Source organism: Phyllostomus discolor, chromosome 9 (assembly GCF_004126475.2).
Source record: "Phyllostomus discolor isolate MPI-MPIP mPhyDis1 chromosome 9, mPhyDis1.pri.v3, whole genome shotgun sequence".
NCBI lineage: Eukaryota > Metazoa > Chordata > Mammalia > Chiroptera > Phyllostomidae > Phyllostomus > Phyllostomus discolor.
In genome coordinates, this window is record NC_040911.2 from 103,343,885 (window position 1) to 103,360,283 (window position 16,399).

The window sequence follows — 16,399 nt, forward strand, 5'->3', positions numbered from 1 at the left end:
TCAGTGGGCTTATTGGGCACCGATTACGTGCTAAAAACGAGGGGGGTTTTTAGGCCACCGGAGCTGGGACCACACGGGAAGATCAGCGAGGAGAAAGATTGATAAGGACTCAGGGTGAGAAGCAGCCGGGGCTGAGGGGGGAGGAGAGGAGGGGACCGGAAGCGTGTCGGGAAGCCCCCGGTGACTCTGAGCACACACTGTCACCTTTTCATGGGGGCCCCAAGTCACCCTCACCAAGCGGAGACCCAGAGTCTGCGTGGCCGCGGCAGGAGCCGGAGAGAAGGGACCTGCCCGGGACGGACATCCCCCATGGCCTCTCCGCTCCGGGCCGGCGCACCAGCGGGGGAAGGAGGGCCCGGGAGGCCGGAGCTGCTCAGGGCCGCCTGCTGGCTTCTGCCGAGGGGACCTCCCGTGTCAGGGATCTCATGTTACTTCTAATTTAACAAGTATCTCGAGTCAAATTCAATTTCGTTCCCATTAGTGATGGAAGACTTCGAGTAATTGTCCAGAATTTCCAATTTACTTGATCTCCCCCGTCTCCTTTTTCTGTTTACCTAAGTGTCTAACCCAGTTACCCCCGAATTCCTGGCATACGAGATGGATCTCTTCTCTGGGGAGAGGACTCTGGCTCTTCCAGTAATTCCTCATCCTCAGAAATTAAGGCTAATTTCTTAAAGCTAAATCAATTTGTCTTATTAGCAGCCTTCCTATAAGAGGCAGTCCCTATCGAAATTAGCTCCGCTTTCTCTCCAGGCTAAAAGCTTTTGCCACGAGCGTCTCCCTCACACACACACTCCCCCGCACAAAGGTATACCAGCCGGCCACGGATTCTCACCGGGACCATGAACATGTCCTCCTTGCCCCCTGCCCCGAGATGAACAGCCCTGTAACCCCTCCGTTCACATTCGTTAACATGTTGTTTTGGTCTCTGTGACCACACCGGACTCCGAGAGAGGAAGGTGACACTCTGCTCCCAGCTTCACCCCTTTTCTAAGATGCATGGTGAAGTGTATAAAAGGGGGGCGGGGCCTGGCTCTGTGCTGGCTGTGGGGCTTGGCGGTCTCCTCCGTGCTGCTGGAGAAAAGCTTGCTCTCTCCTTGCTGGAGGCCAACAGACCAAACCAGAAACAGGGGAGGCTTTGGAAGGCTCCCTTTCCGGGACCCTCATCCGCAGGGGACTTTGGGGACAGGGAATGTCCAATGCAGCTGCCTAGTGGCCCGGGACTGGTTCAGACATCTCCTTTCTGGGTGGTCAACTCTGGCAAGACTTCATCTCCGTGACCTTTCGGATGTAGCATCTCAGAGATCAGCGGTGGCGAACACCCAGGGAGAGCACAGTCACCACCCAAGTCCACTTCCTGAGAGCGTGCAGCCGCCCGCAGCTGCAAAGGCCCCACTGTCCCCTCTGTCACCCCCTGGGGCCCATCCCATTCAGCAGCGGGTGCGCGGGAGGATCCTGGGATCGATGGCTACTTCACCCTTTCCCAAAGCTACTGCTAGCACATACACTCGCTCATTTGCCAGGGCGACGCCGCGGGATGAGAGGAAGGAGGGGCGGTCACTCCCGTTTACAGCAAAGACAGGGAAGCAGAGCGATGGTCCTGCCTCCCGGCCTCATCCCCTCCCCACAGGATGCGGTGTGGGCACCGGGGGCGGGTGGGCATGTGGTGGCCACCTGGAACTCGGGTAATGGGATGTGCCTGCTGGTGTCCCAGGTTCCGGCAGGCCAGGCCAGCCCCAGCAGGACCCAAAAGTTCAACATCTCAGCGCGAGACCTGCCAGGCCGCCCTTGCTCCTCCCTCAAGGACTGGATGGGCCGTGCCGCTGTGCGTGGCGGTGGGGCGGGGGGGGGGGGGGGGGGGGGGGGGGGAAGGCGGTGCGGGAAGGCGAGCTGGGTTCTGGTCACAGTTTTGAGGCAGAGGCAGCTCTTTGCTTCATCACGGTCTTCCGAAGAGGGCGGTTCGGCGTTATGGACGGTTAAGAAATCGGGTCACAAAGAAGCACAAAAGGTCGGAAGGGTGAATGGAAAGTCAGTTGCTGCTCATGAACCAACATGGAGAGACTCACGTGGCCCTTTAAAAAAATACCCGATTTTGTCGTCATCCAGCCCCAGCCCCCCGCACGGAGGACGGAGTGACACCGTGGGGCACACTGGGCAGCTTCACACGCAGGCAGGAGGCTCTTGATCGTGGCGCCGAGGGGAAGGCCCAGGGGTTCTTTTGTACGGCCCAGGGAGTCAACAGTATTGGACTACGGGCACCTGGGCGCCCGGCCCGGCAGGGGACCCTACCTCCACTCGCCTGGAGTCTGCTTCCCTAACTGGCTGATTCGGTCAGCGCACGGGAGAGAGAACACGGGGCGGCCGGCCTCACTGCCCCTGGAGACACCTTTACGTACCTGCACGTCACAGGGGACGGGGAAAGACGACCCAGGGGTGCGGACAGGCTGCCGCTCGCCCCGTGGGCTCTCAGGCCTCCTGCCAAGCGGAACCAAGCAAAGCGAACGGAACCCAACCCAACCCAGGAGCGTGCCCTCCCCACCTTCACGGCTGCGCCCAGAGCGAGGAACCGCCCTGCGCACGTCTGATGCGCCCCCTGGTGTCGGAAACGCGCCGTGAGGTTGTTTCCATGACGGCCACAGCCGCCCCGGCGGCGGGCGTGGGAAGCAGACCAAACCCAGCACTGCGCGTGGGCGGAGCCTGGGGGCTGGAAGAATCCTGGAGCTCAATCGGCTTCATTGCGGCGAGAGCGCTGGGACCAAGGGCCACTCGGAGACATGGCCTGCCTCCTTGGCCGTGCGGGCCCCCGGCCTAGCCTCGTGCTGGACTCGGGGCGTGGTACCTGCTCCTCATGTGTGTCTGTGGCGTGAATAAAGCAATGAATGGAAACTCAGCCGAGCCCCGGCACCAGGCGATGCCCTGTCTTTTGTGTCCATGGGGTCAACAATGGAGTGGGCAGGTTTACGGAGCTGGACAGCTACCAGAATTTGGAATTTGCGGCAGAGCATGAAGGTGATAAAGCTGGGAAGAACTCAAGGGGCCTGGGAGAGAACCCAGCAGGTGCCCAAGTTGGAGCAGTGCCCTGTGGGCCAGTCTAGGAAGACTGGTCTTGGAGGCCGGAGCAGAGGGAGCCGGGGCGGCATCACGGGGCAGGTGTGGAGGGAGGGGGTGCCCGCAGCCCAAACTGGCTTCATTCGGGGGAACAGCTGTTTGCTGGGTCCTAAGGCAGGGGAAAAAGCGCTGAGCCATATGTCCTTAGCCCACGAGTGCATGGCCCTGTTAGAAACAGTGCCTGAACGATCGGTTAGGAAGCAACCAGCCAGCCAGCGTATGGCTTTCCTTGGATGCTGCCAGTTTAACATCAACATGTACCCACACCCACCCTGCTCCTCCCACTCCCCGTCCACATCAACGCAATGACAAATGCACGTGCTGGGCCCACCAGGGAAGAGAGGGAAGTAAGACATTTTCTTAAGGGCTGGGACCACAAAGCGAAGCGTTGGTTCTAACCGAAAACACGCGAGTCTCTGGACTTTGGGTTTTGTGAACCAGCGAGGAAAGTGGCTGAGTCCTTGCAGGCTGATGTGTCAGGTGCCGCCTTAGGCTCCACACCTGGAGACACTTGGTAGCTGGGGAGACAGAGGCACCAGGACCACGGGTTGCTGATCTTCTTATTTTTAAAAAAGATTTTATTTATGATTTTTAGGGAGAAGGGAAGGGAGGGAGAAAGAGAGGGAGAGAAACATCGATGTGTGAGAGAAACATCAACAGGCTGCCTCTTGCACGCCCCCTACTGGGGACCTGGCCCACAGCCCAGGCATGTGCCCTGACTGGGAATTGAACCAGTGACCTTTTGGTTTGTAGGCCAGCACTCAATCCACTGAGCCACACCAGCCAAGGTGGGTTGATGATCTTTTGAGTGCAGTGCAGTCTACAGGCTTCTTGCTCCTGTGATTGGTCTGTTCCTGGAGACTAATGATATAGAGAAGGCCTGTGCTAAGAAGTCATTTCTGTGGCTTCTCATTTCTTCATATGGCATCAACTGTATCTCTGAACAAGACCACAGATCTTCAAGTAGCTTTTGCAAATACGTACATCAGCCAACTGGTGTCTTAGCACAAATACATCCAGCTATCGACCTGTTTAATGGGATTAATCAGCACAGAATATGGGCAGTGCATCTATTAAAAACCATACTTTGGGTCATTGGGATTTATTTAAAACACTAATATAAAATCTTTGAAGTGTCATTTAAAATTAGCTGGAAAACACAAAAGTCAATAACTTTCTTTCATATCAACAATGATCCCCGATAAGCAATAATGGAAACATTTCATTTAAAATAACCCCAAATAGAAATACCTGGGAAGAAACCTTCACAAGAGGTGGATAGGATCTCTGTGAAGAGGCCCATAGCATTTTTCAGAGGTATGTACTAGGAGCCTGGACCACAGGAAGGTGCTCCTGGGCAGGGCGAGTGGATGTCTGACACTGTCCTTTCTTCCCAAGTTAGTTTAATGAGATCCCAAGCAAAATCTCCATTGGATGGTTTTGGAACTTCGCAAGGTGATTCTAATATTTATTTCGAAGAATCAAGAGGTGAGAATAGCCAAGAAAATTTTGAAAAGGCAAAGAAAAAACTTGGTTTACCAGATGTTACAACATTATCCAGTAATAGCAGCTAGAATAGTAGGATACTGAGCAAAAATGGGCGGAAAGAAATGGATAGCCTTCAAATTCACCGTAGCGGATGTGATATTTTAGATCTGATTTAAACCAGCACTTCAGATCAGGGGAAAGGATAAGTTAGTATATAAATGGGGCTGGGGCAGTTCGTTAAGCACCTGGAAAAAACAGAAAATTGTATTATCTCGGGCTGTGCTCCTAAATCCCTTCTAGATTAACCACAGAGATAAATATTAAAAATCTAATTACTTATACAGGTTCGGCTTCATAAATTGTGCTGACTCACAGATGTAGGCGACATCAAAACAAGATTAAAAAGAAACTGTATGAGACCATTTGCCACAAATATGATGGATTGAGTTAATTTTCTTTACATATAAAAAGACATTTAAACAATTAAAACCCCACTAAAACACTTTAGAAAATAAAAACGTCATTAACAGACCATCTGTAGGGAAAGGGTCAGTGGTTAATGGACATGGAAAAAGTGCTCACCTGCACCCGTGAGCCGGCAGATTCAAATGGAAACAGCACACCACTCTGGTCTGTTCAATTAGCGGTGATTAACACGCAGCTCTTATGCAGAGTTGGCGCATGAGGTGCTTTCAGACACTTCTGCCGAATCAAAGTATATGTTGATACGATCTTTCTGGAGGGCAATTTAGCAATATCTGTCGGGGGCCCTGCACCTCCGTCTTGGTCCACGTGATTCCATGCAGGTGTCCGCTGTGACAAAGGGTTCACGACTGGGGACTGAGGTCTGGATGGCAGAGTTGTTTGCAACAATGTAGCCTGGGAAAAACTTCAAGGTCCCAGAGGTGGTTTACTGGTTGGATCACGGAGGAACAGAAGTAGCCTCTCAAGGAGAGGAGAGGGGAAGGGGGGGTTCTGGGGGAGGACGGGGAGCCTGGGAGCGGGTAACGGGCAGGGTCTGTGGAGGTCCAGTGTGGCCCGTGTGCAGACTGTAGCCTGCTCTGTTGAGGTCGATGGGAGGCCTGTAGAGGGAGGGGCAGGGGGAGAGTTCCAGGAGCTCTCGTGCCATTGTCTGTTTTCCTCGTGAGAACGGAAGGGGGGGGGCAATTGGGTGTGGGTCCTCTTCACATCTGCCCGAGTCCCCAGCGGGCGCGTAGTCAATGTGTCAGTCAACAAACACCCAGATTTCTTTCCGAAGTTGCGTGGCTTTGAGCTCCGTGGTACTGGGTCATGTCACTCCACCGCCAAATGAAGATGCTGAGAAGTTTATGAGGGAGAAAACTAGTCAAGACTCTTCCTAAGTGATGGGATCGATTTATTTTCATGACGTGCGTTCAGTGGTATTTTAGAACAGGGCTCCAGTCAGCAGGGGGTGCACCAACGCTGGGGATTCTGACGCTAACGAAGAGTAACGCATGTGTGTATTAATCTGCGGTTTCAAAATCCTGTTTACCAGTTCCTTGGTGCCCCTCTTTTTGCTCGAAAACGGCAACAATTTTTCATTTCTTACTTCCACACACACCACTAGTAGGTAAATAACGCTTCAAATCCACCAGTTACACAATTGAGTTTTAACAAGTGTTAATTTAATATTGCTATTTGTTATTAGTTGTTAAAAGTAAATGTGACATTAAAAAAGGTGTCATATAAAGAAGAGTTTAAATGGTGCTTATTATTTACACAGGACACATTTCCCATGAGAATAGGGAAGAAAGTACTAAAAAATGGAGGTGATATTTCAGTTGTCCATGTGGACACTAATACTATAATTGGAACAAGAATAGTAGTAATGTTAAGAGAAAAGACACCTCATAAAGCATTCATTAGAAAGAAAGAATTTGCTATTGGAATATTATTTTCTCAAGTTACCCCATGAAACAGAACTAATAAGATGCTGTGGTTTATTATTGAAATTTCAAAAAGAAAGCACCAAACACTAGGGTCGTATAGGAGATTTGAGGGGAAAGTAAAATGAGGTTTGTATATAGTATTTTTGGTACAAAGAGAAACTTGAAAGGTGTATTTGAAAGTGGAAGATGATAGCTAAAATATGATTCCAGAATGGTAAGTCTTAAGATTAAGACATTAAAAACATAGGAACAGGCATTTGACAGGAGACCAAAGGACAGTTACGGAACTCAAGAAAGCACACGCTGAACAGGAGCGGAGAGCGACCTGTGTGCGTGTGTGAGGGGCGTCTGGGACCTCGGGGGTGTCCAGATCTCATCCGGCCATGCTGCGCCCCTTCTGGAGCGATGACGCAGGCAGCTGCAGGGTCTCCTCCCTTTCAGTTCCTCCAAAACGTGTGCAAAGTGGCTCAAGACAAAGGAAAATATCAGCTCCAGACATGATCAGGGAGGTAAATCAAATTCAGTAAATAGTTTTAAACATGTCTTCGAAGGAAAACCAATGAACCTCAAATAAGGAAACCACCACATGGAACTGAGAGGCTACACTGTTCGAAAGGGATTATGAAAGATATTTCAATATTGTGCTGCTTGTGAGTCACATACTTATAAACAGTCCCAGAGACAGCCTACAATGATGTTTCTACAAGGATACAGCAATGATAATAAGTGTAGGTAAACAAAGGTTGTGATAATCATGTCAATGAACTCAAGATAAAACATAGTAAGTGAAATTAGGAGAAAGTTACACAAAGGTAAGCAATACATACTTAAGATATAACAATTGTGAATTTATATGCACCAAATAACATAGCATAAAACACACAAAGCAAAGAATGGAGTAACGTCAAGTAAAAACTAACAAAAATTCAGTTAAACAGGACTATTAAATTCCTTATCATCAAAACCATGGCAAGTAAAATAGACAAAATTATGTAGTTTATAAAGGAGATGTAGTTTCTTTAGAATTACTTAAGGGCACTTACAAAATTTTATCACTTGCTAATTTACATAAAATTAAATAAATAAACTTCATTAGAGCTTTCACAGGCTCCATTCTAACCAAAATACAATTAAAAGTTGACATTAGAAGCCTTAAGAATAAACCAACAAAATTTTGATTTACTCTGATATTTTAAAATAATCTTCTAAAGAACAACTGGGACAATGAAAAAAATCAAGAATTCAATAAGACAACTTAGAAAATACTAATACTAATAGTAATACACCTATCAAAATAAAGCTTAGAGAAAATATCAGTAAAAGCTTTAAATGTTTTATTGTTAAAATTAAAAAATAAAATAAATTATTCAACTGAATATTAGTGAAGAAAAAAACAGTATAAGAAATAAAAAGATAAAGTCATAAATTGGAAAGCATAAATTAAAATACACAAAAGCAAATGCTGATTTCTTGAAATTTTAACAACATAGACCAAGGTCTGAGAGCTAAGCAAGAAAAACTCCAAAACATATAAAAACAGAAATTAGAAAAGAGATACAAACTCTATTGTAGTAAAAAGTATAAGAGAAAATATCTACCAGCATGCCACTGTAGTTGCAATTCTGAAAGAAATGAATAATCTCATAAAAATGAAAAATTCCTAAAATTGACACAAGACAAAGAAAATCTTTAGAGATTGACGGAAGAAAGAAATCAGAAGTCATCAATGAACTATTCCAAATTCTATAAAAAGGCTCTGTATCAGAATGAATTTTAAAAATGTGGAAGGAAATAGGTGATACTATGTTACAAGGTGTGTTCCTCACAGAGAAACACTTGATGCACTTCTGATAAGGATAAACTCCCCAAACATCTAGTCAATGTCATGAAGACAGATGGGAAAATCCTAAATAAAACCCATCAAAAGAGCATGGCATTCCAAAGTAAAATGTACCCCTGAAATGCAAGGATGGTTCAATCACGAAGTCTCACATCACATTGATAAATTAAATAAAAATCTCTATACGGTCATTTCCATAGATACTAAAAATTAATTTGAAAAAATTCAACACACGTTCCAGCTATACATTATTTTTTAAAAAAGACTAGAAGTATACTTTATTAATATATTATGAAAAACATGTTTTAAATCAAGAGACAATAAAAAAAACCTAGAGATATTTCTTCAAATGGAATTAAATGCTGCCTTAATTTAATACTGTTTTGGGATGTATGTTCAATAAATTAAGAACCACAATTAAGACCTAAGAAGAATGCATATCGGGCCTATGGGGACAAAATATTACATTTCAGATGAAAGTGCAAAAGTACTACAGACACTTTCGAGATGTAGAAGAAATGACTAAAGTCTATTGCATTCGTACGTACTAGGATCAACATTTCATTTAATTACATCAAGCAAGAAATTATAGCAAGAAAATGAATGATAGGTTTATTAGGAATGAACAAGGGATAGTGCATGAAAAATAATGCAAAGCTCCCTGGAAAGTACAAAGGACATGCCAGGGTAGAGCGATGCCGTGTTCTGGAAGAGAAAAAATAGTCCAGGGGTGAGGATTCCCCTCCGGTCCAAGGCAAGCCCCTGGAAGATGTCAAACAGAGCCAACGAATGGAAACAGCCCGAGTAAATAATGACAATACCCCTGGGGAAAGAATGGCCATAGGGAAACATAAAGGAGCGGGGGAGGTGGGTTTACCGTGAGACCGTCGGAGCCTGAGCTTCTCTGTCCTCCCCGCGTGGACCGCCCGGAGTCTTGGGGGCGGTTCTAGCTACATGTCCTCATGAGCGTGTGGTTCTGTAGCATGTGCAAAAGGAAATACATTTTCTTTATGAGCTCTGCCCCCTCAGAGATTTAATTCTATCACGCTGGTTATAAAATTACGCTAGAAACCGACAGTAATTCCAAAGGTGACCCTCCTCCAAAAAAGAAAGATAAAGAGGAACAGTAAAGGAAAAAAGAAACAAAACTAAAAAAAAAACCCAAAAGAAGGAAAACAATGATAAAACCAAACCAAAACAAAACAAAGAAAAACCCAGCCAAACAAACCAAAAAAAGGTTGTCTAAGGGACATAGAAAAATCAATCAATAGAACAGAAAACTAGCTGGAGATAAACCCATTGATACGAAAAGTGTAACTATGTGAGAAAGTGTCCCCAAAACGTGACGAAAGTGTGAATAATTTAATATCCGGTACCGGCTCACAGTCTGGGTGATGGTGTCTGAGATATTAATGACACTCTGGTTTGGGGGCCATCGGACAGGTGGCTGGGACCGCAGTCCAGCCGTGCCTTAACCTAGGGAACTGGGACACTCACACTGGATCTCGGTGTTCCACTACATTGAACTCCAGGTGGGTTAGTTCTTCAGACATAAGATGCTCGATTCTAACGAGGTATTTGGAAGAGCGATACAATGTTCTAAGGACTGAACCAAACATTCGACTGTACCACTTCTATAAATCAGCAGTGAGGAAAGTCAGGAAGGAAACAAATGTTTGGGGGGGGATGCAGGGATGGAGTAGGACAAAGGGTTAGCATTGAAAGAAGAAGCCACTTCGATATGTGCCAGTGAAATGGCGAGTCCAACAAGCAGACAGTGCGCAGCAGACCAGAGATTCAACAAACAGGCGAAAAAATGTTGGGCTTTCCTATGAATTCAGAAAAGCTAAGAAAAAAAAAAAACGGATAACAGAATGCTCAGTCGAGTGGCGACAGGGGCCCTGAGGACATTCTCAGCTGCAAAAACCTCTGACGAAACGACGCCCAGGTGCTGGCATGGCTGCGGTTACGCTGGCGACGGTGCCGGTTACCGGCGATCACGTCCCTTCGAACAGGAACCAAAGGAATGTATTGGCAACATTAACAATAGAAGGATGGAAAGGCCTCCGCTGTTTTCCTCCACAATCCCGCGTCCGAGGGGACAGCAGACGGAAGCGTGAACGCATGAAGAAGGGGATGAACGTTGGGTTGGAAACTGTAGGCTCGAATCCTGATGTCAGTACTTTCAAGCCGGGAGACCCCAGGAAAGGCGTCTGGCTCCCCTCTGCTCCTCGGCTCCCCCACTGGCCGAGCTGGGGTCGGGCTGTGTCCTTGGGCTTTAGTGTTCTTATCTGTGACGTGGGGATTATGACGCCTCTTTTGTGCGCTTGCTGCGATATTGGAATCAGATTTGCGTGCGTGCATTCATTCATTCGTTCTTTTGTTCATTCAGCCACCAGGGTCAGCGGTCCCAGAGTGCTGCAGCTCCCTGCCAGCGCTGGCCACCTGGGAGTGAGCCAGGGGCGCCCAGCCCGGCACTCCGTGTCCAGCCAGAGCCCAGTCCAGGGTGGGGCTCGTCCTGGGGTGCTCACGCCGCAGGTGGGGACAGAGACACGCATGCTGGCGTTGGTTCGAGGTTCTGCCCGTCTGGGGGAGACCACACTCGGCGCCCCTCATGGGAAACTTCCCATCTGCACGCCCGCTCCGCTCCGGCTCTCTGCACAGACAAGGGGCTCACCCTCACGCCCCATCCGTCGGCTGGCTGGCAGGACTCGTGCAGACAGGTGTCCGGGAGGGTCATTGGCTTAAATGAATAATCTCGAGTCACCTAAGTGGCCTTCACGAGAGGAGTGACCGAGCACATGGCGTTGTAATTACTCAGCAGAAGACTCTGCAGCTATTAAAATGGTAAATTAGGAGGATCGTGGAAGGCGGACAAGTGTCCGGTGTAATACGACACGGGCAGCGAAAGCGGAGCACGAAATGGCATGTGCTTCAGAATGACAACTACGTACAGTCCACAGGGAAAGCAGGTGTTGACGAACCAAGTTTTTGTTAAGGTGGGGGGGCTCTGGGTAAATTTTAAATACCCCGTTCGTGATGGGAAAATACCAGATTAGCCATAAAAGGACAATAACAGAAAGAAAATGGCTGCATGGCTGCTGTGTAGAGAGAAAAAATAGGCGATTTTCTTTATTGTTTTTATCGAAGTGTATGTAACTTATGAAGAGTAAATTTGCACGTGCTTCACCTCCACGCAAACCAGTCAAAGTGCAGAACAACGGAACACAAGAGATGTTCCGGGGGAACAAGAGCAGGGTGGACAGAGAACTAGCAGAAGGTGTTAATGTTGCATGAAGACGTCCCTGGGCCCCCAGCAGGAAGGTAAAACGTGAGACCGTAGGAGGCCAGTAGAGGAGCTCCAGCCCCTGATAAGAGGGAGTTCAGGAGGTGACAGATTTTCCAAGGCAGACAATAGGAGGATACTTTTGCCTCCTTTTGCACTAAAAGCCTCAGATGGAAGCAAATTACTTTGGAACGATTACATGTGATATGCACAGACACAGCCCTGGCAACACCACCACCAGCTCTGCACTGAGCTCCGGTGCAGGGTAAACACGGCCAGGTAGCACAACCGGACTGGTAGTGGGGCCCGAGGCCGCCCCCCTGCAGAGTGGGGCTGGGCAGACAGAGGACCCTCCAAGAGGCAATCTGCAAACAGGGAGTCTCTGCTTGTCTTCTTTTCCTGCCTTCCTCCTTCCCTTCCTCCAAAATCTGAATCCCCATTTCTCTGTGCCTCTCACAGCTCTCCTAACTCCCAGGCCACAGACGCTGACATCTCCTGCAATTTCACAGTGTTTTCTTTTCCGTGGGTAATTTATCTGGAGTGTTGGCTGGGCTGTCTTATCTTCCTTCCTCTCCATGGACTCCTAAATTGCTTCAGCCCGTCCTCACCTCTCCTGAGACGGCAGACAGGCACGACGCGGGCCGGAGCAAGGCCGGTGTGGGTGTTGAGTGACTGCTCCAGGAAGCGGGATGAGTCACCAAGCGAGGGGGAGTGAGGGGGAGGGCGAGGATGGAAGGGCTCGGGCTCCTGGCAGATGTGCGCACGCAGGTCGGGAGTCCTGACGTCAGGCCCCGAGCCAGTCTTTAAAAATAGTGAGGTTCCTCTGTGCCCCAGAATGATTCGACGGATTGGGGTGAGGGGGGGGCACTTAATGGAGGATGCAAGCTTATATTGCTTCCTTAAAAGTAATTCACAGTCGGCCTGAGGATGAGCCAAAGTGGCCCAGCAAAACAGACTCCCACACGCTCTAAGGATTCAGGAACTCATCAAAACTGCTGGGAGTGGCCCGCCCAGGCGCCCAGGTTCCCAACAAGGACAACTGCAGAACGCTGTTGGGAACAGTGACTAACTAGTGAGGGCACCTGGCCCCGACTCCTGGCCACGAGGCCCTCTCCCGGGGCAGGAACCCGGGCAGGTGGGCAGCCCGTTTCCTGCTTTGAGACAAGTAACAGGTCTCTGGTGGATCCTCGCCGGAAGTGGTTCAGGGTCGGTATCAGTTCTGGGTCCAGACCACGGATCCTTTAGCTCTGTGGGAGCTGTCGGAGGGAAGGGCCAGGAACGGTGGCCCCGAGGAGGTGTGCTGTCCAGTGCACGGCACACCTGGCTGGGCTGCCCAGGCCACTTCCTCCGTCTGTGCCGGATGCAGCCTGCCTTCCACAGTGCCCACTTTAATGAATTTAATTGTTTTTCTCCTCTGGATGGAGGATAGAAATATATTAGTTAAGTGCTCCAAATGCCACTTTCCCGGAAAGCCTTCGTGACATCTCTGTGATGAGGTGATTAAGTTCTTTAGTGACTGATTCTAGGCAAGCGTATAATCACAAAAATCATATTTAAACATTCCCAAAGCTGGACACACAGCTGACATTTAATAAATACCAAATAACTATTCAGATCACATCAGTAGTTCTAAATTCAAACCGATTCCGTAATATTAATAATAAAAATAATCACCTGCGGAAACTGGGTGTTTTTTTTTGTTGTTTTCTTTTGGTGATTCACAAGCTTGCGGTAATAAGTGTAAAAATAGGATTTGCCTCCTGAATAAAAATGTTCTATTTATAAGAACCAAGCAAGGCCAACAATTAAACACTGCACTTCTTCAAAGTATAGTCTTTAATCTTAGTCTTTTTTGATAAAATTAGCTCTAATTTTTTAAAATGATAAGTAGTACAGGAAGCTGGAGAGCCTACTTTAAAAAAAAAAGTAATCGAAGCAACTCAGTAACAAGAACAAACAAGCTCATTTCAGTTTCTGCTGTTCCTCGTTGTGTATTATCAAGCTGTTGCCATCAATTGTGAGCTGAGGTTTCAGGTACATGTCATCCATATGACAACACGTCAGCGGAGACTACAGTGTTATTTTCTCGGGTGGCGCTTAGCACTATCAGTGAGTTGCAAGGGGGGCTCGCTACCAGTATCATTTTGTGCTGTCGAGTGGAATTGTAACAGTTTATATCGATAAAGCCTCACAAGTTGTTTCGGAAAAAAATCCAGCCACACAGTGGCACAAATACATAAAGTATTACAGAGGGATACGAGTGTGAACCACAAAAGACTTTCGGTGGCACTGAATATTTCTAAAGAAAGTGTAAGTGGATATTAAGGATGGCAAAGAATCTGACTATGTAACTGGACGTCATGACTCCGGTTGTCTGATTACCACCGACTTCATGTGTGATGGTCTGGGAGGATGGAAGCAATAACTGCATTTTCACATGGAATCTCGTGACTTCTCAGAGGGAAGTCACGTGCTGAGCCACGCTGAGGAAGAGGCGGTTAGAGCTCTTTCCTTCTAAAAGGATTCAGAAGCACGGATGTCTAATAAACAGGCCATTATGCCATTGAACCCATTTGGAGTCTGCAATAACTTAGAATAGTTTAAAAATGAAATACTTATAAGAACAGCCTTGCATCCCCCCCCCAAGCTATTCTGAACAATGAATTTTATGGATCAGATGAAACATTTCAACTCTTCTTCTGGCTCAAGGGTAAGGTACACGGAGATGGGCTCGGGATAACTCAGTTGAAAATCCCATTTGCATGACGGAGGAAAGCTTTCACCTTGGTGATGACAAGACGCTAATCAGGAATGGTTTAAAAGACATACTTGAGAAGAAGATAACCTAATCTGGAAACTGCAAGGCGTTGCCTGCAATGTCTGGCATATGATTAAAGAGGACCTGATGTAAGGAGGGACCAGAAACACGGACACCGAGCAAGTAGCTCCAAGACTCCGTGGAAGAAGACACGGAGGTTATCCAGACATCGGAGTGAGCCAAGAAGTTCTTCAAAAACAACGGTGAATGCCAGGCTAAAGAAAATAGAGACAAGTGTGGGCCAGAGGGATGGAAAGATGAAGTTTTTAAAAACAAGCGAGAATGTATCAAAAAGATGATAACACTCTGGCTGTGGTCCCCAGCACGCTCTGGGGTCAGGGGTCGCTGGCCCTCCAGGCCTCGCTCCCCACCCGAGGAATGATGTCACGAAGGGTTTGTGTGGCTGTCCCGCTAGGGCCTGGGCACTCTGCTCTCTGTAAGTCGTACCTCAGTCAGAAAAGACCAAGAAAACACATTTTCTCAGGAGGTCAATTTTTATTCGCATGTGAAACTGTCCCCAAAGTGTCTAATCTCTACCCATTCCTTCAAAAATGCTGTGTTGTTCAACCTCCTGTTTTAGTTGCTGAGAATTGTAGTTCAGAAGCCCTGGCTGGCATAGCTCAGTGGATGGAGCGCGGGCTGCGAACCAAAGTGTCGCAGGTTCGATTCCCAGTCAGGGCACATGCCTGGGTTGCAGGCCACGGCCCCCAGCAACCGCACATTGATGTTTCTCTCTCTCTTTCTCCCTCCCTTCCCTCTCTAAAAATAAATAAATAAAATTAAAAAAAAGAATTGTAGTTCAGGACCCTGACAGTCTCCCTAAATCACTGAAATTGGCTACAAATGGAACAGGAGACGATTGATGGGAAACCTTGAAGATGACGTAAGCTGACTGTGATCAAGATATTGTTACTGACATGTTGCTGCGGCTGACTTCCGGTCTCGGCATGAGGCCAAATACGGATACAAGTTCAATGTTCAGTGAGCCGTCCAGGCGGGTCTGGTCACACAGGTGTGTTAACGTTCTCACCTGCGGTCCAGGCTGCCGCCAGAGTCAGCCACCCTTCTCCCGATCGCCCTGACCGGTGGGGGGCAGGGGCGGGGCTGAGGGTGTCCAGCGGGCTCTGCTCCGTGAGCGACCCTACGGGATCCCCGGCCGACCAACAGACCCGCGGGAAACAGGGACCTTCTCCACCGCAAGCCGCTCAGGCCCTCTCCTCATCGCTGGCTCCTTCATTTCTGCAAACGCTGTGCCCTCCCTTTCACCTGGGGTCCCTGGGAGTGACCCCGGGAGTGCCATGGGCCCCGACGCGGTGACACCCCGCTCAGCCACGGCCCCCTGCCCTCTGCTCCCTCCCCAGCTCCCCGCAGATGACATGCTCCTTATTTTCCCCAATAACAAGTGCATCAAGAACTGTCAGCTAACCTCCCACCCGAACCCACCTCTCCAAGCCTCCTAGTCAGAATGATCATTTTTGCAAAGAGGCTTTCTCTTCAAAGCTCAGGCAAGAATGACTGTGTTGTCTTCCCACCAACTTTCCACCCGTGGACGGGCTGAGCAGAACCCCGGGCTACAGGGGAGCTTCCAGCGTTTCCCTGTCGGACCCAAACGATGGAACAGGGAGATCAGTGTTGGGGGCTCTCTTTCCAAACGTGTCAGGGAGCCAGACCTGCTTTCCAAAGAGGTTTCAGTTACGATATTGGATGGAAACAAGTTACCCTCGTGGATGGACAACCGGCCCTCCTGAGCTGTGCCGTACAATCAGTTACCCACGGTTTGTAAACTGCCCGTGTCAGCCGCGAACACCGTGCCTCCCTTCAGGTGTAAGCTGCTAAGGGGGGCAATCTGAACGTCTCCACGGGCATGCCAGATGAGCGCGGGGTGGCTCCTCATGTCGGCAATGGGGCTTCGGGGTCCTGCCGTGAACGGCGTGGTTTATACGTGTTTA